At 41.0% G+C, this 22,776-nt stretch overlaps 1 pseudogene; it reads right to left on the reverse strand.

Moving 5' to 3' along the window:
- Positions 1-21,200: 21,200 nt before the first annotated feature.
- Positions 21,201-22,449, reverse strand: LOC148041125 (asparagine--tRNA ligase, cytoplasmic 1 pseudogene; annotated as a pseudogene).
- Between the last annotated feature and the right edge of the window lie 327 nt (positions 22,450-22,776).

Below are 22,776 nucleotides of genomic sequence, written 5' to 3' on the forward strand. Positions count from 1 at the left end.
CATCTCTAGACCTATGTGAAGCTGTTAGCGTCCACCTATGGGCCTGTCGGCGGAGCCGCCTTGGCATCAAAGCGCATACAAACTGCTGCTTGATGCCTAAAGTCATGGCAGCGTAGGCATTGCCCTGGTTTCCCATTCACAATGACCTGTTGCCTAAAGAGAGTGCCCGCCCACCTCATTCTCTAGGACCTCAGGGATATTCTTGACCTCTTTCACTGCCACCTGTAACTTTGGGACTCTTGTTGCTGTCACTACATATACAAAAGACACAGGAAGGACAGTGCCGAAGAGACGTCCAAAGTCTACCACGAGCTGGTGATACTCTATCGCCAGGTCAGGGAAAATAAGGGTGACCAGGTGCCAAAGAAACCTGTTATGGAGTGCAAATGCCTCCACAGTAAAGCCACTGTACCAGCGAACCATGTATATGATCCCCTTCGTGGACGCATATGGTGAACTGGTAAGTAACTCGCAAGCTGTGTCCGCCAAACTAAGCCAAACCATGAAAATCCCTTGGCCCATTAGAACCGCCTCCACGATCTGCTCTGTGCCGATGCATAGCATGGAGTGAAGCCAACCCCAAAGCTGGGCCCTGGCTGGAGAATGTCCTACTACCTGACCATAAATCGTTGTTTCCTTTAGCTCCAGCTCCTTATCTGGGATGGCTAAGAGCTGCTTCTCAAAGAGGACAACCCACAAGATGTTTGATTGGGGGGCACTTGCTGAGTGCGCCAGCGTCTAACCAAAGGTTTTCATTGCGCATCCCTTCTGCAAGAACAACCAATCACGTCGCGCTACTACCTTGTTTGGGGAGGAAGAGGGGGAGGAAACTGATGTCTTTCAGTGGGAAGGAGGCCTAGCGAAAGATCAATGGTGAGAAAGGCTTGGTGGGGGGAGGGGGCAATCGCAAAAGGCCAGGCAGGACAGACATGTTGGGGGGAAACAGCCAGGGGGGGGGGGGGGGGGAGGGAACGGCAGATGGGGGTGGGCAGTTGCAAATCGTTGGGGCAAGGGTGTTGAGATATCGAGCTCCACTCGTGATACACCAGGGTGACCGTTGTGTATTTATGTCACCGACTTGTCAGTTGCAGACGCGGTTGGTACACCACCCATGAATAATAGCTACATGATAGCTATCCTTATCTACTCTAGTTCGTGGCTCAGTTAGTATGCCACCTTAGTTAGTTGAGTTTGGTTTGAGACCCATATAGAGGGTTCTTCTATTTCTTTGTACTTGAGTTCTTTTGGCTTACACAACTAAGAAGAGGAAAACTGTTTTCAGCCTCCACCCTTGTGTGTCTTCCCCCATTGTGCAAGCAAGAAAGCTTCAAGCGAGACTCCTTCCTTCTCTCCCACATTCTTGACATGGTATCAGAGCCTTGTTCGTGGTAAGGAGCTCAAGAAAGCAAGCCAAGCTCGCGGTGTTCTAGTAAGAGGAGCAGTGTTGCTTTCATCTTCTGTTTTGGGAGCAGATCTCTGCAGATAGCACAGTCTGAAAGTGCAGGAGTGCATTGTCTCAGGTTGAGACGCCCTTCGCGGTGAAGCAAGAGGGCAGTATATGCTGCGGGCGAGGGCTTTAGCCCTCGGCGACCTTGTTTTTTTTATTTGAGGCGATTTCGGGGCCTGTTTTGGAGGCGGAAGTTTTCTGCACGCACTCAAGAAAAGGCTCAGTTTTATGCTGTGCAGCCACTGTTCTACAGGTCGGTGAATAGTTACTATAAAAATTGCATTGTATGCTTGTGCGCAGAGACATTGGGAGTTACAGAATCATCCCTGTTGCCTGTTGATGCAAAATCGTCACTAGGAAGTGACTGTGTGGTCAAATACCACTTTCGCCAGTTTTGCAGATTTTCCCTTGTGAGGGTGAAGCTGTGGTTTTTGCAGTGACATAATTTTTTGCAGTCTTCTGTAATGGCTATCAGCATTTCTATCAGCATTTCAGACTCTATGATTGTGCATATTCAGGATGCAAGTACGCCAAAGGAGGCATGGGATACTTTGTCAAAAATGTATAGCACAAATACGCAAGCCAGGAAAATGCAGCTCAAGCAAGAGTTGCACAATGTGCAAAGAGAAAATATGAGCATCAACGACTACCACATGAAGGTGAAGAAGATTGCAGATGCACTTGCTTCCATTGGGTCACCAGTGGAAGATGATGATTTAGTTTCTGTGACCTTGAATGGTCTAGGAAAGGATTATGCACAATTTCGGACATCCATTTCAGTTCGTGAAAGATTTCTTGATTTTGAGGAGCTGATTGCTCTTCTAATTTCTGAGGAGCAAAGAAATGGTGGTGCATCTTCTTTAGGAGGAACTTCAAAAGAAGCTGTCTTCTACTCAAATGCTGGAAGAGGTAGAGGTAGAGGTAGAGGAGGCCGATATGGAGGCCATGGTAGAAATCAGAATATGCGGCAAACTCAAGAAAACCAGTCCTATGGAGGAGGACGTGGTAACTCTAGAGGCAGGGGGAGCCAAAGAGGTCGTGGTGGATGGCAAAGAGGCCAAAATGCAAACAGTAATGTTGAATGCTACTATTGTGGTAAAATGGGTCATATGGCTAAAGACTGCTATAAAAAGCAGAATGACATCATGAATGGAAAACTGCAACAAGGAAATTATGCATCCTCTAGTAGACAGGGTGATGATAGAAATGAGCATCTGTTTATGGTGCAGCACATGAACAATTCTGTGACAAATGTAGAAGAAAGCAATGATGTATGGTATGTTGACTCAGGTGCATCAAACCACATGATAGGTCATGCAGAATGGATGGAGGATACAAGGAAAATGGAAAAACCAAGATTTGTGGAGATTGCTGATGATACTGCACATCCTATTGTGCAGATTGGAAAAATTCCCTTGTCTATGCAGGATGGGAAAAAGAAATACATGTCCGATGTATTTCATGTCCCGAATATCACCAAGAATTTGGTTTCTGTTGGTCAAATGGTTGAACAGGGCTTGCAGGTCAGATTTAATCCTCATGGATGCTTTGTTGAGGATATGAAAAATAAAGGTCGCTTGATAGCAAAAGGAAAGAAGAAGGGCAGAATGTTTACATTGGATGCAGACATGTCTGAATTGAGTGCAGCAATGTTTGCACATGGGACCGGTGTAGTTGCAGATATTGATATCTGGCATAAACGCATTGGTCATGTTAATGTACAGCGACTTAAATCAATGCAGGCCCGAAATATTATTGCAGGTTTGCCGAAATTCAAGGTTGCAGAAATGCATAAGGTATGTGAAGCCTGTCAATTTGGAAAACAGGCAAGGAAACCATTTCCTAGACATGTTCAAGAGAGTAAGAAGCCATTGGAATTAATCCACTCTGATGTGTGGACAACTAAAGCTGCATCTCTTGGAGGCTGTCATTATTTTGTCAGTTTTATTGATGACTATAGCAGAAAAGTTTGGGTGTATTTTATGAAAAAGAAAAGTGAAGTTTTTGGGCATTTCAAAACTCTTAAAGCGATGGTTGAAAAAAAAACAGGCCTGCAGATAAAATGCCTAAGGTCAGATGGAGGGGGAGAGTACCTCTCAAATGAGTTTGCAAGGTTCCTGCAGGAGCATGGCATAAAGCAGCAATATTCATGCAGTCATACCCCACAACAAAATGGAATTGCAGAAAGGAAAAGCAGGCATATTGGAGAGGTATCTCGTGCCATGCTCAATGAAAAAGACTTGCCAGATTTTTATTGGGCTGAAGCACTTGCTACAGCAATCTACATAATGAACAGGACTCCCACTGCAGCAATACATGGAATGACTCCAGAGGAGAGGTATACTGGTAGGAAACTAGATATTTCTCATTTGAAAATTTTTGGTTGCATTGCCTATGTACATGTGCCAGATGAGTTGAGATCCAAGTTGGATCCAAAAGCTGAGAAGTGCATCTTTATTGGTTACTCTGTGCAGCAAAAAGGGTATAGATGCTATAACCCTTCTACTCATAAGTTTACAGTGAGCAGAGATGTTGTTTTTTATGAGATGAGTAGCTGGTATAAACCAGTAAATGTGATTGATGATGTAGATGCACAAAATGGTAATGCTGCACAGAATTCACAGCAGCAGTCACAAAATATTAGTGGACCTGGAGCGTCCTCTAGCAGTGGTTCACATTCTTTGCCATGGACAGGCAGATTGAGATCAGGAGAATCTTCTCAAAGTAATTTAGATAGTGGTATGCATGTATCACGAAAAGGAAAAGGGAAGGTTGATCAGCCTATGTTTGATGTGAATGTAGGTCACTCTTATGTGGATGGTGAATCCAGTGGCTCAGAACAGAGCATTGATGATGAGTTGGGTATTCCTTCTATTGTTACACCTGGAGTAAGGAAGACCAGGGATGTTTTGAGAGCATCTGGGAGTGAACCTACTTTGCGCAGGTCTACGAGAGCTAGGTATCCTGTGGATAGGCTGAAATATGATGGATTTACAACCATTCACTATGCATATATGGTCAAAGTGATACAGGAACCATAATCCACTTCTTTTGAGGAAGCCATGGGAAAAGAAAAATGGGAGAAAGCCATGGATGAAGAAATGGATGCCTTGGAAGCTAATGCTACATGGGAATTGGTACCTTTGCCTAAAGGTAAAAATGTAATTGGCTGTAAGTGGGTTTATAAGGTGAAGCACAATGCAGATGGTTCTGTGAACAGATACAAGGCAAGATTAGTAGTCAAGGGGTATGCACAAACATATGGTATTGACTATGAAGAAACATTCAGTCCGGTTGCAAGGATGGCAACCGTAAGAGCGGTCATTGCTATGGCTGCATCAAAGGGATGGTCTTTACATCAGATGGATGTAAAGAATGCCTTCTTGCATGGTGATTTACAAGAAGAGGTCTATATGGAGCAGCCACCAGGTTATGTGCATGCTGTTCATCCTGAGTTTGTTTGCAGGTTGAAGAAAGCCTTCTATGGCTTGAAGCAAGCACCTAGAGCATGGTCTGACAAGATAGGACAGTATCTTGTCACTATTGGCTTTCAGATTTCCAAGGCAAATTTCTCACTTTATGTGAGAAAAACAGAGAAAGGTATTATGCTACTTGTCATTTATGTTGATGATTTGATTATGACAGGTGACAGTGATGAAGATATCCTTCATGTGAAAATGCTATTGAAGCAGAAGTTTGAGATGAAGGATTTGGGAGAGCTGCGTTATTTCTTGGGCATTGAGGTGATTAGATCACCAAGTGGGATACAGCTCTTGCAGAGGCAGTATGGATTGGACATGCTGTCCAAATATGGGATGACAGGCTGTAAGCCTATTTCAGTTCCTTTGGAGCAGAATGTGAAGTTGAGCACAGATGCAGGTGAGCTTCTAGAAGACCCTACTATGTACAGACGCATAGTAGGAAGTTTGATTTATATGACTATTACCAAGCCAGATTTGAGCTATGCTGTTGGATTGGTAAGTCAGTTTATGCAGGCTCCAAGGAAACCACATTTGGATGCGGCTAGACACATACTCAGGTATGTGAAGTCCACATTGCAGTATGGACTATTTTATGATACTGGGGTTCAGATACAGTTGCATGGATACACTGATGCTGATTGGGCTGGTAGTATTTCTGATAGACGATCTACCAGTGGATATGTGTTCTCTTTTGGGAGTGCTGCAGTCACTTGAAGCAGCAAGAAACAACCTACAGTTGCCTTGTCGAGCACAGAGGCTGAGTACAGGGGTGCAGCAATGGCTGCATGTGAGGTAGCTTGGTTGCATAAGCTACTTTATGATATGCATCAGTCTACAGATGGACCAGTTGTCATTTATTGTGACAACATGAGTAGTATACACTTGGCAAATAACCCAGTCTATCATGCTAGAACAAAGCACATTGAGGTGCATTATCACTATGTGCGAGAGAGGGTTTTACTAGGTCTTATTGATCTAGTTTATGTCAGCACAGAGGATCAGGTAGCTGACATATTCACGAAGGCATTGGGTGCAGAGAAGCTGCGCAAGTTCAGAGACCTGCTTGGTGTGTAGGAATTGGGATTGAGCTCGAGGGGGAGTGTTGAGATATCGAGCTCCACTCGTGATACGCCAGGGTGACCGTTGTGTATTTATGTCACCGACTTGTCAGTTGCAGACACGGTTGGTACACCGCCCATGAATAATAGCTACATGATATCTATCCTTATCTACTCTAGTTCGTGGCTCAGTTAGTATGCCACCTTAGTTAGTTGAGTTTGGTTTGAGACCCATATAGAGGGTTCTTCTATTTCTTTGTACTTGAGTTCTTTTGGCTTACACAACTAAGAAGAGGAAAACTGTTTTCAGCCTCCACCCTTGTGTGTCTTCCCCCATTGTGCAAGCAAGAAAGCTTCAAGCGAGACTCCTTCCTTCTCTCCCACATTCTTGACAAAGGGCTCAGTGTGGTGAGTTGCTGATGGCGCGCTTGGTCTGGGGGGTGGCCGCGATTAGGCGGAGTGAGAGAGATGTGATAAAACAGAGTTGAGGGGGGTCACGCGCGATCGATCTAGGAGGCAGGTGTGATCTGACAGAGCGAGGGGGGAGAGCTTGCAACGTAACAATTACTAAGTCGCTTTAACAATGATAAGAAGAACACCAAGAAAAAAAGGCTTCAAAGGATTCCGAAGTGGTAGCCGCTCCCTCATAGTTGCTTTACTCCAATTTGAGGTGGTTCGGACATCGACTCCAAATGCTTATGATGCTACGTTGATGGCCCCACACCCCCATGAATGGATTGTTGGCAGTGATGCCTCTCGATACACAACTCCTTCTTCTGCAAGTGTTGCCCATTTACAGCCTTTGCATTGGCAAATTCTCATTCGAGATAGCTCTTCTATTTTCATACATGGTAGGGGTGACATGCAGCTGATTCCAAAAGGACAAGGTGGTAATCATATATCCAAAGTGCTTTATGTGTCAGGCTCAGATTACCATTTTCTTTCTATGCACAAGATTTGTACTCTTGTGCCTGTTGGTTGAGTTTAATATAAATTCTTTTAGGATTCTGGACCTGGATTAAAAAATGTGCTTTCTACAAGTTATGAGAAGAATGGAGTCAACAAATTGAGATCTCCTTTTGCCTTGGCTTCTCTTCTTCTTACTTCACAAACAGAGTCCAAGCTTTGGCATGCTTGGTTTGGCTACCCCGATTATGACTACCTTCGAAATGAGTGCCTTGACTCCTCTTCTTCTTACTTCACAAACATAGTCTGAGCTTTGGTATACTTGGTTTGGCCACCCTAATTATGACTACCTTCAAAAGGCATCTAGTGGGCAATTTGTCCGAGGTTTCCCAAATATAGTGGCGAGTCAACATCCTTGTGTATCCTGTATTTGTAAAAAACAGCATCATGATACCATTCCCAACAAGGCTTTGAGGCGGTCTTCAATGGAACTTGTTTCTACAGATCTTTGTGGACCTATGGGGACCGAGACCCTTAAGGGGAGTTTGTATTTCATGCTTATTGTTGACGATTTTAGCAAGTTCCCAAGGCTGTACTTCTTGATGCTAAAGTTAAAGGCCTTCTCCAACTTCAAGGATTGGTTGCTTTGTGAGGAAAACCAATCAAGCTTGAAGTTGAAGACCTTGCGGTCAAACAAGGGAAAAGAGTTCATCTCTAACTAGATTTTGTGTAGATCGTAGTATTCACCAAGAGTTTGCAAACACAAACACACCTTAAGAGAACTGCACATTAGAGCAGAAGAACAAGGATGTGATCAAGATGGCTCACACCATGATGGAGCATCGTCAGATACCTCAGTGTCTATATGCTTTATCTATGGGTTGAGTCTGTGACTACTACTGTCCGCATTCTCAATCGGTCACCTACATAAACCATGGTCAGTATGATCCCTTATGAGGCTTATTTTGGAGCCAAGCTAGATGTTTCTTATTTCAAGACCTTTGGATGTGACACCTATGTTTATGTCCCAAAGACTCTCTAGGACAAGTTTGAAGTGGCTTCAAAGAAACAGATGTTTGTGGGCCATAGCTTGCAATCCCAATCCTACCGTTTGTATGATCTCGTTAAGCAAGATGTCTACACGAGTCACAATGTGTGATTTGTGGAGCTAGAGGTGAGAAGCACACAATACTTGGAGATCCCTAAGATATTTGGGTGGAAAGGCTGTTCCCTTTTAAACAATGTCTCTTGGGGATGCTTCTTCTTCAGATGAGGATTCTACTTCACCACCGACCACCCCACTTGAGCCACTATTGGTGGATATTTCACAAACTTCAATAAATGGAGAGTGACAGGGAGAGGTCCGTCCTCCTCCTCGTTGGGTACGTAATTTACTCTGTGATACAAGGATTGAGGAGGTTCTTGAGGAGTGGCATCCGCAAAATGGCCGGCATTCTTAGAGGAACCAGCACATTCTAAGAGCCTATCTCCATGAAGGAGGCTTTGTGGTCACCGCATTGGAAGAAGGCTATGGAGCAAGAGTTGAATGCTATTGAGCAGAATGGCACTTGGAATCCTGTGCCTCGGCTTGTTAATAGACAGGTGATTGGTGTCAAATGGATCTTCAATACCAAATATTTAACAAGAACGTGAAATTTTGAGATCCTATAATCTTACTGATAACATTTGATTAAGATATTAATTAAATATACAAGATTGTTTAGCACATGTGATGCACATGGCGGTTATTTCATGATAGCATGCCAAGGACTAGAATAATGCATTGGGTATCAAAGGTAAAAGTTATAATAAGTTATAACTAACATGTACTAGGTGGTATCCAATGTCAGATTTAGACCTAGATCAATATATTGGCCACTAATGTCAACGGTGACATTAGAGACTTAGCATTAATTAATTAATTAATTAATTAATTTCAATCCAAGGGCTAATAACTACTCACGGATACTTGGAAGACAATTTGGCTTAGCGAATTTATTCATTGGCTAATAAGATTATTTAAATTAATTTTCAGACTTAATTTAATAAGTTGGATAATGCTAGAAAATGGGATTACAAAGCTGCCACTTGGCAACACTTGCCTGTGCAAGTGGAAAAAATGTTTTTAGTCTCTACTAGAGTATATTCTGGCCATTGGGAGAGAAAAGGAGACTATTAGAGAGCAAGGAGAGGCTAGTAATACTAATATGATTTGCAACCACCAACGATCAGTTCTACAACAAGTGAGAGCAATTTGGAGCCCTCTAGGAGCAAGTGGCAATAGCCAAGGTCCTTTTGGTGTAAGTGACAGTATACAGGAGGGGGTATCAGTTTTTGTAGCATACCTAAGTTGTAGGTGATAGGTTCCATGGCTGTTTGAGCAAGGTAGTAGCAGTTTTTCAATGTTTCTCGTGATAAAACTCTGAAATTTCTCTCTCTGCATTATTCTCTCTCATTTCCCAACCATTTCTTAAGTTATCTCAGCATTTTCAGATAGTTTGAGCCATCATAGGAAGAGACCTCAATCAATATTTGCTATAAACCCTAATTTACAACAAAAAGTAGAGTTTTAACAAGCACCTCGAGATACTTGCTCAAAATTGAGGGCCTAGTACTTGAATTTCAGTAGCTCAAATTGAGAGATTTTAGGAAGATTCAAGAGGCCAGCTAGCCAATATGAGATTTGGGGTTGAATTAGTATTTCAAGGAGCAGGGTAAAGGCCAATCCCCAAGCAAACCAAGGGGCAATTTGATTTGGAGGCTTGCTGATTAGTTTTGACAACAAGGAACTTGGATTAGCACGGGAGATTGGAGGATCTCAGCTGTACTTCCTCCATTTGCAATATAATATAAATAAATACCACAAGGGACGTCGGTTTTAGGGCCAACAAGGTGTCCAATGTCCAAGATCAAAGTGATAAAGTGTGCATTTTCAGTTTATGTGAATTTTATGCTTGTTGTAATTAGTGCTAAATCAGGTTATCTACCACCCTCTACGAGAAGGAAGGTTTGCTTTCATGGTTTCATTACTGTGATACCTTTCAATCCCTTGATTTGGTGGACCTGAGGCACCTAATTGTAAGACGAAGCTTTGTGTTAATGCTAATTTTTGCTCTCAGCTGAGAAATTACAACAATATGTTTTCATACAGTGAGATGCAATCAAGTAGTGATGATGCCTCTTCGTATGAACTGAAACTGGTCTATGACTCACATAAAGTGGTAGTTCCTTCAATTAATACTTGGTCTTTTCACACACACACACAAACAGAGACCTCACTCCCTCGCTCAACACCAGATTTGCCGCGAAGACTGACGCCCCTCTTAGTATTTCTTTATTAATTAAATGATGGAAAGTTACAAAAAATGAAATGTTCCAAAATACATAACCTATGAACAGTTTTTCTATGACCATAACTCAATAATTCATGTGCAGAATTGCAGTCTGCAGAACTTTGTATTTATTGTTTCTGCTATCCAGCATATCCAAAACAACATCCCTTTTAAGAAAACACTTTCTGTGACCATAACTCAACGATTCACGTGCAGAATTGCAGTCTGCAAAACTTTGTATTTACTGTTTTTACTGTCCATCATATCCAAAACTACATCCTTTTTACCCTAACATCATTCCAGCAATAAAATTGTCCCACAAACAGCACTAAGTCATAGCTGAAAAACCCTGTCTCTATGTGGTATGGTCATCACTTTCTTTAGTTCGTGCATTGGAGAAGCCATCAACTGCTCCTGAACTTAGACAGTGAGGCTCTTTCCTCAACAAAAGTGCAAAGAAAACACAGAACTATACATTCGATGGAATTAGCCCATCATGCAAAGCATTTCCTCTGAGAATAGAGAGAGACTTGACCAGAGGAAGCAAGCTCTACCTCCGTACATGAGTCAAAGACAAAAAAATACTCTCCATAGTTGATGTACTTGCAACAATCTGCCCTCAAATCCTCAAAACTTCACTCTCAAATCTACCCCTCATGCCTATTACGTTTTTTTAAAATACTCTCTCTCTCTCTCTTTTGGGAATTTGTGCCACATGGCATACATGTAACAATTTTTGTGTTTAAACCTTCCGGTCTAAAATTCTACATGATCGGTGCAAAATTTGACCTCGACACAAAACAGAGAATTAATCCTTATGCAAAAACAAAGATAATGACGCAAACAGATTTTAGGGTCCAAAAATAGTAACTCCCTAAAATTTCGGGATGGTGACCCCTGCATTCCTCAAGTTGTGCTGAGAAACTTTTATAATTGCAACCACATCAAAAAGTAATGTGGTTCGGTTACAGTGACTTTTGTTCCGTGGGCATTCTCACATGTGCATCTTCTGTCTTGGCCAAGCTCATTGTCATGCACCATCTCCAATGGCTAAGCACGCGGTCCCAAACCACTCGCATTCTATTCTTCAGTGCCTATGTAACCTGGTCCCAAGGCTCAGACAAACCATTAGTCCAATTTTTCCCAATGGCTGCCTCTTCTGGCCATGCAAAAATCTCGGCTTAATCTAAGAGAACTCTGGGGTTAAAAAGTAACATCAACTACAAAAAAGAAAAATAAAATGTTTATATAAATAAATAAGGAAAGCAACTTCAAAAAATATCACCACATGGTGACAATGAACATTCACATGGGAATGAAGACAATGCAATGCGTGATCTTGGACAAGGCTCAAACCGTGGGCAGCAAGCTCAAATTGTTGTTGGGCAAGTTGTGAGGCCTTCAAGGTATAATGAGGCTGATGACCAACAAATTGAAGAGGAATTTGATGACTAGCTGAAATATCAGATGGACAACAACAAATCTCTTTGTTGAATTGGCAAAGGATCCTCTATTACCTCATTTTTGAATGCTCTGAATAAGAACAGTAAAAGCAAGAAGAAGTAGACATCTTCTACACCCTCGGGATAACAAGGTGCACCGAAGGTAATGCCAAACCCTTCATTTGAAACTCCCAAAGATACTAATGAAGAAAAACAGTTGGTATTGGTACCTATGGGGCAAGAGATGCATATGCAAGGCCAACTTGGAAGTGCCAATCCAATGCTTTTTGGATAGCAAGACATGCATGCAATGATTGGGCAGCTAGGATACTTTGGTAATGGCACTAGTTTCCATGATATGGTGGGTCAAAGACCGCATATGGGGATGTATGACACTACTCCTTATGGTATGTAGCAACCAATGCCTAGTGTGCAGAAAGGCCTAGTTGTTGAAAAATAGACAATTGATGTATGCTCCAGGAAGAGTTGTCCTGAATCCCATATGCACACTGAGGAAAGTGGAACAACCCAAACTCTATAGAGCATTGTACTTGACTATCACTTATATATGAAATGAATACAATGTCATGATGCTTTGTACTTTCAGTTAAATGTCTTGTCATTATCGATCCTACACAAGATTGTGTTTATGAGTCCAAGCTTCCATCTTGGAACCTAATTCACTTGTGTAACAATTTGTCTCTACTTGTCCATGTCATTATGAGTTTGGTCTTCATCTTTCATCCACCATAGCTTGTGTCATGCTCTAGATCCACATATTCTAACACGGTATCAGAGCCCACTCGGGCATGGCTTAGCTCATCTCCATCTCTTCCCAAGTGTTGGATCGAATCTCCAACTTCATTTGCAAATCTACCTTCAATAAAGCTTCCATGGTAGCCATAGCCAATAATACCCTATCAGCTTGAAGCTTTTATATCTCTCCCCACAGGCCAAATTTCTTTGGACTTCCTTCTAGAGAAGTGTTTCCTGCTTCCAAAGCTCCTCTCTTGCACCTCAATCATTGACATTGGGCAACTATTGCCTCAGCATTGCCTATTTTTTGAAGTTGCTGCCATATCTGTGTCTGTGGACCGTAGCACCCACCTAACTTGGAGGAGTTGTATCTCCACATAGAGGCCATATCTTTCCAAGGTCTCTTCTAGGAAAACATTCGTGAACTTCAAGCGCTCCTACCTGGCACATTATAGTGAGACATTGGCTCCTCAGTTGCTCACCGTTGTAGAAATTGGAAGACACTGGCTGATCTACGTCTAGTTTCGTTTAAACACTTGATTCTCTCTCCACACAATGTGATTCATGCCGAGACCATAGGGGTTCTAAAGATCTTGAAGTGAGCTACACTGCCATAAAAAAACTTTTGGAAATGATTCACTGTAGCTCATGAAATCAATAAAAAACCAGACTTGTGTCTAAACCCTAATCCAAGAAGCCATAGCCAAAGCTTCAAAATTTGACATTCTTCATAGGTTCTTCTCACTGAAGTCATCAACAATGATTTTAATCACTGAGAAATAGGTGCGCAGATCGGTCGCAGTATGCTCACGTAGTGAATCCCGGAAGGTCCCCAAGAACAATGAACTCTACCTTTTTGCACAAAATACAATGTAAAAAACATGAACGACAAGAGCAAGAGACCAATTGGGTTCAATCTCCCCCCATGCCTTGTGTGAGCGCTTCAGAAAGCATGTATTTTATGTATATTTCCATCTTCATGCTCAATAATAGCCCAATTTACAAAAATATGACAAGCTTTTAGCTTTTGAGTTTGCTTTTACAAAAATAGGAGATAAAGCTAATGGACGGTGCCCATAGAGTCTGGCACGCCCAATCTCAATGTCCAAATAGAAATAACATATCCGTGCGCATAGATGCATACAAAATAATAATAAATAATCGATGCCTCAATAGACATGACAAAATATAGGCGTGACGCCTATCAAAATATAATCCATAAGTCGAATACTCGCTAGACTCCAATGCTTTCCTCCGCCATTGCTGCTATCTCTACACATCAACTGAAACATTCACAATCGTTAGTAAAATAATACAATTAAACCGACAAAAGTGAATACCTAGCAGTCTTCAGCTACATAAATAAATCAACTGGTTAGAAATAAATCCTAACCTTAATTTATTACGAGTGCGCACTCTAAACTCATAAACGTTTATTAATTTAATATGCATTTTGCGGAATCACCCGCTATGGAAACACCCATGTACACACTAAATTAATGAAACGCTCGAAAAGGACAGGCATCCCCATCAACTTCTCACACAAAGAATCCACTTTGTGTATGAGCCCCGGTCATCAAAGTTTACGGAATCCACCGTAAAACCTCACGAATCCACCGTGGCACGGAATCCACCGTGAAATATGCCTCCTAGCATCATACCCCTAGGGTGGGATAGCAATTGACCTCAATTGCTATTAGCTCAATGTGGAGCTAACAGAGTGGGGAAAGCATTTAAGTCTCTAGCGTGCATCCATTGTGCTTCCTCTACAGGATGGTTCTTAAATTTAACTAGATATCTAGAATACCTTCGGCCAATTCTAGTGGTCATAAAGTCAGTGTCTATGATAGCTTCTGGTTCAAGTATTTCAGTCTCTTCTTCTAATAAAGGTGGGTTTTCATAAAGAGGGTGGACAGGTAATTGGCCTTGAAATGGTCTCAATAAAATAATATGAAATGTATTGTGAATTTTCCAATGAGATGGTAATTCTAACTTGAATGCATTATCATTAATTTTATGAATGATTCTAAATGGTCCATAAAATCTAGGAGCTAATTTGACAACTGGATGTCTATCTACACTTTGCAGTCTACGTTTTTCTATTCTCAGCCAAACATAATCATCAACTTTGAAATTCATGGCTTGTCTTTTCTTGTTGGCTTGTTTGGTATATGATTGCTGGGCTTTAGCAATCATATCTTTAACCTCATCAAAAATACCGTTATGCATACTAGCAATATCATCAGCACTCTGAATTCTAGTAGACAAAGATGCAACAGGTGTAGATAATCTATATCCATAAATGACTTCAAACAGTGCTTTCTTTGTAGATGTGTGCGGTGTATTGTTATATGCAAACTATAATAAATGCAAATGAGTGTCCCATGTCTGAGGTTTAGAGATAGTATATGCACGTAAAAGATCTAGAATGGTGTTGTTTGTGGCTTCTGTTTGTCCATTAGTTTCTGGATGAAATGCAGATGAGAAATCAATCTTTGTGCCTAGATTAGCAAACAGTGTAATCCAAAAATTGTTACAAAATCTAGAATCATGATCTGAAATGATAACTTTTGGCAATCCATGGTTAGTAAAAACCGTTTTCAAAAATAATTGTGTTGCTTGTGATGCTGTTAAAGTTTTCTTACATGGAATGAAATATGCTTGTTTACTAAATCTATCTACAACTGTCCAAATCATATCATGATTAGAACCAGTTATGAAATCCATAGAAATTTGTTCCCAAGGTTTAGATGGAATAGACAAAGGCATGAGTAATCCATATTGTTTACCATGATGTCTCTTAGCTCTTTGACAAATCAAACATTCAGAAACGAAATTAGATACATCTGCATCCATATGCGGCCAATAAAAATCTTCAGTTAACATACGTAATGTAGATATGATACATCTATGACCTTGATATGGGGGACAATGAATTTCATTCAAAACAAAAGATCGGAATGGAATAGTAACACACAGTCTCTTTTCATAAAACATAAATCCATCATTATATGACAATGAATCAACAGGAATGAAATTATTTTGAACTAATTTATTCCAATCAGAATGAAAAGTAATATCCTGGTGATATGTATATTTCATAGCAATCAAAGAATCAAATGATATGACAGAAATATTATGAATGGCGGGTCTTCTACTCAATACATCAGCCACTACATTTTCTTTTCCAGGTTGGTATTGAATGATAGGATGAAAACTTTGAATAAAGGAAGCCCATTTGATATGACGGTCAGAGATTTTGGAAGTGCCCGCAGAATATTGATGAAGACGAAGCAATAGCCGTACTGCTTGCAAGTGTAAACAAGGATCCATATGAGAACCTTGTGTCCACTCTAAGTAATGTTCCCAGTATCTCACTCAAAGATATTGAGCACTCACTGCTTGATGGAGAAAGCAAATTTAAAAGCAAAGATGTAAAAGAGACCAACTCAAGGGAAAATCTCCTATACACCAAAGAAGCTACTGGACCCAAAGGAAGAGGTCGAGGATTCAACACCGACAATAGAAGTCAGATGCAATGTCATTATTATGGTAAGACTAGCCATATTGCTAGTGAGTGTTTTCACAAAAAAAGAGCACAACATATGCAAATCGATCACCACCAAGGTCAATTCATGAATGAAGAAGAAGAAAAAGATACTTTTGCTACCATCAACAACTTTGATAGATTGTTCTAAGGAATTTGGTTCCCATAGTGGATGTAAAAACCCTACCAAGATGTAAAGTTTCAAGCCTTAACTTGACTAGACTGCCAAAGAGCTAGTCTCCTAGTCCATGTACACATGCAAGGGGGGAAGCGAGCAAGGGTAGAGACTCATGATTTGAGGGGGGGTGTTGAGAAATAAACAAATAATGTATGCTCCAGGAAGAGCTGTCCTAAATCCCATATGCACAGTGAGGAAAGTGGAACAACCAAAACTCTATAAAGCATTGTACTTGACTATCACTTATATATGAAATGAATGCAATGTCATGATGCTTTGTACTTTTAATTAACTGTCTTGTCATTGTTGATCCTACACAAGATTGTGTTTACGAGTCCGAGCTTCCATCTTGGAACCTAATTCACTTGTGTAATAGTTTGTCTCTACTTATCCATGTCATTTAAGTTTGGTCTTCATCTTTCATCCACCATAGCTTGTGTCATGCTTAGATCCGCATCTTCTAACACCAATGTATTTGGGTATGGCTGGTAATATGCATAACCTTATGTATAACAATGTTGGCATGATGCTAGGGCACAAAGTGGCAAGTTTGGCAACGTCTATATGCAGCCCACTATGTTTGGGACTCGTGGTATTAATGTTGGTCATGCAAATGCTTTGTATAGTGTTGGTCATGAGGAAAAATACAGCTAGTATTGCATGCAATGTATGGGAAAATGTATATTGATATGACTGGTACTATGCAAATTCCCATGCACAATCACATTGCAATGGTCTAAAGAGTATGCAAACAAGAATGTTTCCTTATGTATTTGGTGCTCCTAGCATGTCAAATACACATGAGGAGCTAGTCAACTGGATGCAATATTGCATATTAGTTAAGTTCAAATTGCAACAATGTGAAAGTATAAAATATCGCAATGCTCAAGGAGAATAAAAGAGGTAAAGTTTCCATAAAATTCTTGGTGAAGCTTCAGCATTGTTTCACCAATAGATGCAAAGTGGATGGAAGAGGACGACTTGGTAGTTCATATTTAGTTGTTGCAACTTTACCGAGATGCCTTTCAGTTATAGCCGACTTTAGTTCGAGCTCAATAAGATTCAACAAAGCAAGGGTCCAAACCATTGCCTGATGCTCAAGGGGGAGGTAGCACTTCCACTTCTCTAGTTGTGGACAGCTCTCATATATAGGATCTCGAATGTATTCAACATGCATCCAAGGTACTGCACTGTATACAAATGAGTATGGTTGTTACCACATCTCTGAGATTATACTTTTACATCAATTTGGGATCAGTTCATGATCAGTTGGGCATGAGCTTTTGCCTCAATTTTGAGATCAAATTTTGGTCCGTTTCAACTCAGTTTTTGATTAGCTTGAGAACCGTTTATGATCACTTTTGGAATCAATTTGACTTATGGATGTATTGAATGGATTTCTAGCAATAGTTCTCGATTGTTTTTCAGATTTATGTCATGTTTATGCTAGCTCGAAATTTTCAACAATATTTATGGCATGTGGCATGGTTAGACAACAATGGTCAATGTTGTGACTATGATGCCTTATGGAAATTTCAATGCACTATGCTTTTTCTTTGGCACAATGCAATGCAGTCGAGGATGAATGCAAGGATTTTACTTTTTTTTTGGGGGGGGGGGGGGGGGTTGGGGAGGGAAGGGTTGTTTTTGTTAAGAGGACATGAAATTTTGAATCTTACTGATAACATTTGATTAAGGTATTAATCTAATGTGCAAGGGGTTGTTTAGCACATATGATACACATGGTAGTTATTTCATGGTAACGGATCAAGGATCCCAATGATGTAGCGGGTGTCAAAGGCAAAAGTTGTAAGAAGTTATGTCTAACATATACTAGGTAGTACCCAGTGTCAAATTTGGGCCTAGACCAATTTATTGGCCACTAATATTAATGGCCACATTAGAGACTAGGCATTAATTAATTAATTGATGCCAATTTAAGAGTCAATAATTGCTCATTGATACTTGGGAGACAATTTGGCCTAGCCAATTTAATTATTGGCTAGTGAAATTAATTTTATGGACACTAGAATAATTAGTAAATTAATTTTAAAATTAATATTCTAAAAATTAATTTAATAAGTTGGATAATGCTAAAAAATGAGATTAGAAGGCTACCACTTGACAAAACTTGCCCATACAAGAGGAAAAAATGTTTTTAGGGACTGGCGGAGTCTATTCTAGCCATTGTGAGAAAGAAGGAGATTGTTAGAGAGCAAGTAGAGATGGTTGATGTGATTTACAACCACCATGGATCAATCCTACAGCAAGTGACAACAATTTAGAGCCCTCCAGGAGCAAATGACAACATATAAGAGGGGGGATGTATGCTCAAACTTAAGCATCTAGGAATTGAATTCCAACTGCTGAAATTGAGGAACTTCAAGAAGATCCAAGAGGCTAGCTAGTCAATATGAGACTTGGGGTTGAATTTGTCTTTCAAGGAGCAAGGTGAAGACCATCCCCTAGCAAACCAAGGGACACATTGGTTTGGAAACTTACTAGTCAATTTTGACAAGAGGCACTTGGATTAGCAGAGGAGATCAGAGGATCTCAATTGTCATCTTGTATTTGTAATATAAGATAAAGAAATACCGTAAGAGACGCCAAGTTTGGGACCAACAAGATATTCAATGTCCAAGATTAAAGTGGTAAAGTGCACATTTTTGGTTTATTTGAATTTTATGCTTGTTGTAATTAGTACTAAATTAGATTATCTGCCCCCCTATCCGAGGAGGAAGGCTCGTTTCAAAATATCATAGGGATCGTACTCTAGATAAGCACAAGGCGCAGCTCATTGCAAAGGGTTACACACAATGTCCAAGGGTGGATTTCCATGACACCTTTGCACCTACAGCTCGGATGGCTACCATTAGAGCTATTCTTGCCTTAGCCAGTCATAGCAACTAGCTGGTTTATCACAAAGATGTAAAGTCTACCTTCCCCAATGGTGATTAGGAGGAGATCTATGTTGAGCAACCTCCTAGATTTTCCTCATCCAATGGACAAATATACATGTTAAAACAGGCCCTCTATGGCCTCAAATAGGCTCAATGTGCTTGGAATGAGAAGATAGACTCATTCCTCCAACAACGATTGAGATATGGGCGCTCCATGGCCGATCCCTGACTTTATGTCTACATTTTAGAGGGGACACATACTTTGTTTATGCTCTATGTGGATGATTTGATTTTGACGAGTGATCATGTACAGATGGTCGAGGCAACCAAGGCGGAACTTCGCGAGAAGTTCGAGATAACAAACATGGGATTTTTCCATTACTTCTTAGAGCTTGAAATCTATCAAACTCAATCGGGGATCTTCATCTCCCAATAGTGGTATGTGCAAGAGCTCTTACCTACGTTTGAGATGGCAAGATGCAAGTTTCTATCGACTCCTATGGATCGAAACTGGAAGGCCACGACCTATGTTGATTCACCTTTGGCAAGTTCATGACTAAGCCCAAAGAGATACATTGATAGGCTGCTTTGAGGGTTTTGCGGTTCCTAAGGGAAACCCCCGATCTCAAGATCTTGTATCCAACAGGTACAAATGGCTCAAGTCTTGTGCTTACAAGTTGAAGCGATTCAAATTGGGATGGTGATGTGGACCACAAGAGATCCATGACCGGTTATTGCTTTACCTTGGGTGCAAGTGTTGTTTCATGGAGCAGTAAGAAGAAACCCATGGTTGCCTTATCTTCAATTGAGACAAGGTATCGAGCAACATCTTCCACCACATTCGAGACAGCGTGGCTTCAAAGGTTATTGGATGAGCTTGGCTGCCAGTCAACAAGTCCTACTACACTTCATTGCAACAATGAAAGTCGGCATAGCCTTGGCCTGGAATCCAATGTTTCATGCTAGAATGAAGCACATTGAGATCCAATACCATTTCATTTGGGAGAAGCTTATGGATGCGACTATCAATGTGGTTTCCTACAAGACAGAGGACAACTTGGCATACTTGTTTATTAAGGCGCTTCCCCAAGCTTTACTCAGACAACATTCCAGATCCCTCAGCCTCATGCCATGCCCAATATCTGAGGGGGTGCTCATCCCCTAGACACACGTGTTCATGCATTTGAAAGCAGTTTGTAGCATAGGACAGTTTTACACACGCAACAGTCAGACGGGCCATGTTAGTAGTCGCATTTATTGTAGACCAAATCACAATGATAACATGGCAATTTGCCATTTTTGATAGTGATGGCGTGCAAGTTTTTTCCCTTTTTCCACAAGTTTTTATGCAGTCTGCCAAATCTAGCATAGGTCGACCAGATTTGGCAAGCCAACTGCTATTTAGGTTGGCCCATATTTACTGCTATAAATAGCAAATGTTTAGCACACATTCAGATACTTCTGATCGTAGATTACAGGCTAAGATCGTGCAGACTGCTGCAGACTTCAACATGTACAGCAAGGTGGCAGCATCAAGGTGTACATATCTGTATTCCTTATTCAACATTCTTCCTATTGCAAATCTGTGTTCTTCTGTTTCTTTCTCTCTCTCTTCTCTCCATGTTCACTCTATCTCTTAGTCTCGGTCATACGCTTCCGCACTTCCTATTGCAAATCTGTGTTCTTCTGTCTCTTTCTCTCTCTCTCTTCTCTCCATGTTCACTCTTATCTCTTAGTCTCAGTCATATGCTTCCGCACCACTGCACTCTATTGCAAATCTGTGTTCTTCTCTCTCTCTCTCTCTCTCTCTCTCTCTCTCTCTTCTCTCCATGTTCACTCTATCTCTTAGTCTCAGTCATATGCTTTTGCACCACTGCACTCTGACAGATATATCATCATGTTCGTTTGTGTCTACTAGAAGTTTGACCAACCTTTAATATCAAGTTAAAAAACTTCTTTAAATTTCTTCATAGAAAAGCATTGCTAGAAAATTGTTGCAATGCTAAATAATGTAATCATGGTGCTTTCTTGATGCTCTTATCAGGTATTCGATAGCAGCAACTTTGAAAGGGAAAGCATTAATCCGTGCAATACCAGCACATTTGATGATTTCCGGCAGACCCTCCTTCCACTTTAAATAAGGCCTTAGCAATCAAAACCAGAAATGCTCATTCTGCATTACCTCAATATCAGCAAAAGCGATTTCTGGCTCAATCATCCAGAACTCTGCTAAATGGCGAGTTGTATGAGAATTTTCAGCTCTAAAAGTAGGGCCGAACGTGTAGACATTGCTGAGCCCACAAGCATAGGTCTCTACCTGCAGCTGACCAGATACTGTGAGATAAGCTTGCCTTGCAAAAAAGTCAGAAGAGTAATCAATGTGTCCCTCCTTCATTGGAAGGCCAGGCTTCAGCTTGCAGCGCCAACCGTTCCTTTCCTTTATTGAGCTTCTGAACAGCGGCTGCAGTAGCATTCTTCTTGCCTTCCTTTTTTAACTCTCTCACAGCTTCACCTTCAACCAGTACATCATTCTTAGCAGCTTCTAGCTCAGCGTCTGAAGGTGATGGATTAACTTTAGCTTCATTTTCCCTCTCTTCTGCCTCACTGAATAGGGCTGTGACTTGGAACATCTCCCCAGCTCCTTCACAGTCACTTGTTGTAATGATAGGTGTATGAACATACAGAAAGCCATGCTGCTGGAAAAATGTATGAATAGCAAATCCAAGAGCATTCCATATCCGTGCAACTGCTGAAATCTGCATGCATAACAACAGAGGGTATGAGCAACAAATGATTCCAAACCAGACTCCAGTGCCCAAGAAAAATTACCACAGGTTCGCTCTTGGCTCCCATACCGTATTAGTACGAGCACCACCCGCTTTGCTTCCTCAGGTGGTTTCTTCAACTCCCCCGCAACCAAAATACATGTTCCTGTTGGCTACAGATGCCTCAACGAGAACCTGAAACATAATTAGATACATGCTCAGATCTATTTACCACAATTGTGTTGGATATTCTCTTCTTCCCCCCCCCCCCCCCCCCCCCCCCCCCCCCCTTTTTTTTCTCTGTGTGTGTGTGTGTGTGTGAAGTTTCTCTCTGTGAATTTCCCCTCTCATCCTTTATAGCGAAAGAATGTTGTAAGTGGCATGTATACAAACTTGGAGATTGGCAGGGCATGATCCATCATTCACTTCAAGAAAGGCAAATGTACCCTTGCCCTGCTCCCGACCATTAACCCAACCTCCTATAACCATATGTTGACCGATCAGGCCAACACCACGATCTTTGCATCCCAACATTGATTTGATCAAAACCTGTTTAGAGTACTTTGATTGCAAGCATTCATCCCCATCTACAGAAAGTTCATGAAGCTCATAAGAAAGTATGTCATCATTTCCCATTGTGTCACCTAACAAGACAAAGAACATCATTCTCTTGCAGTGATGAGTAGTCAGCAAAAGCTAGTAAGCATTTCAAGTCTGAAAATATCAACATTGTACTACTAACCATAAAAAGTTCAAGTAAAAAGCATATTAGTCTCATATCACTACCTAACAAAAATCTAGAAATTATGAAAATTCTTGTTTATAAGTTATTAACATTCTCATAATGTACAAAAAATCCGAAACTATACACACATTTCTGACTGAAATTGGTCCCAAGTAAGAGATTCTGCAAATGCTAATGATTTCTTTGAAACTATGTTTGTTCATCCATAGCCCAAAGTA

Source organism: Lygodium microphyllum, chromosome 1 (genome assembly GCF_053477565.2).
Source record: "Lygodium microphyllum isolate KBCC chromosome 1, Lygodium_microphyllum_v1.1.10, whole genome shotgun sequence".
Taxonomy (NCBI): Eukaryota; Viridiplantae; Streptophyta; class Polypodiopsida; order Schizaeales; family Lygodiaceae; genus Lygodium; species Lygodium microphyllum.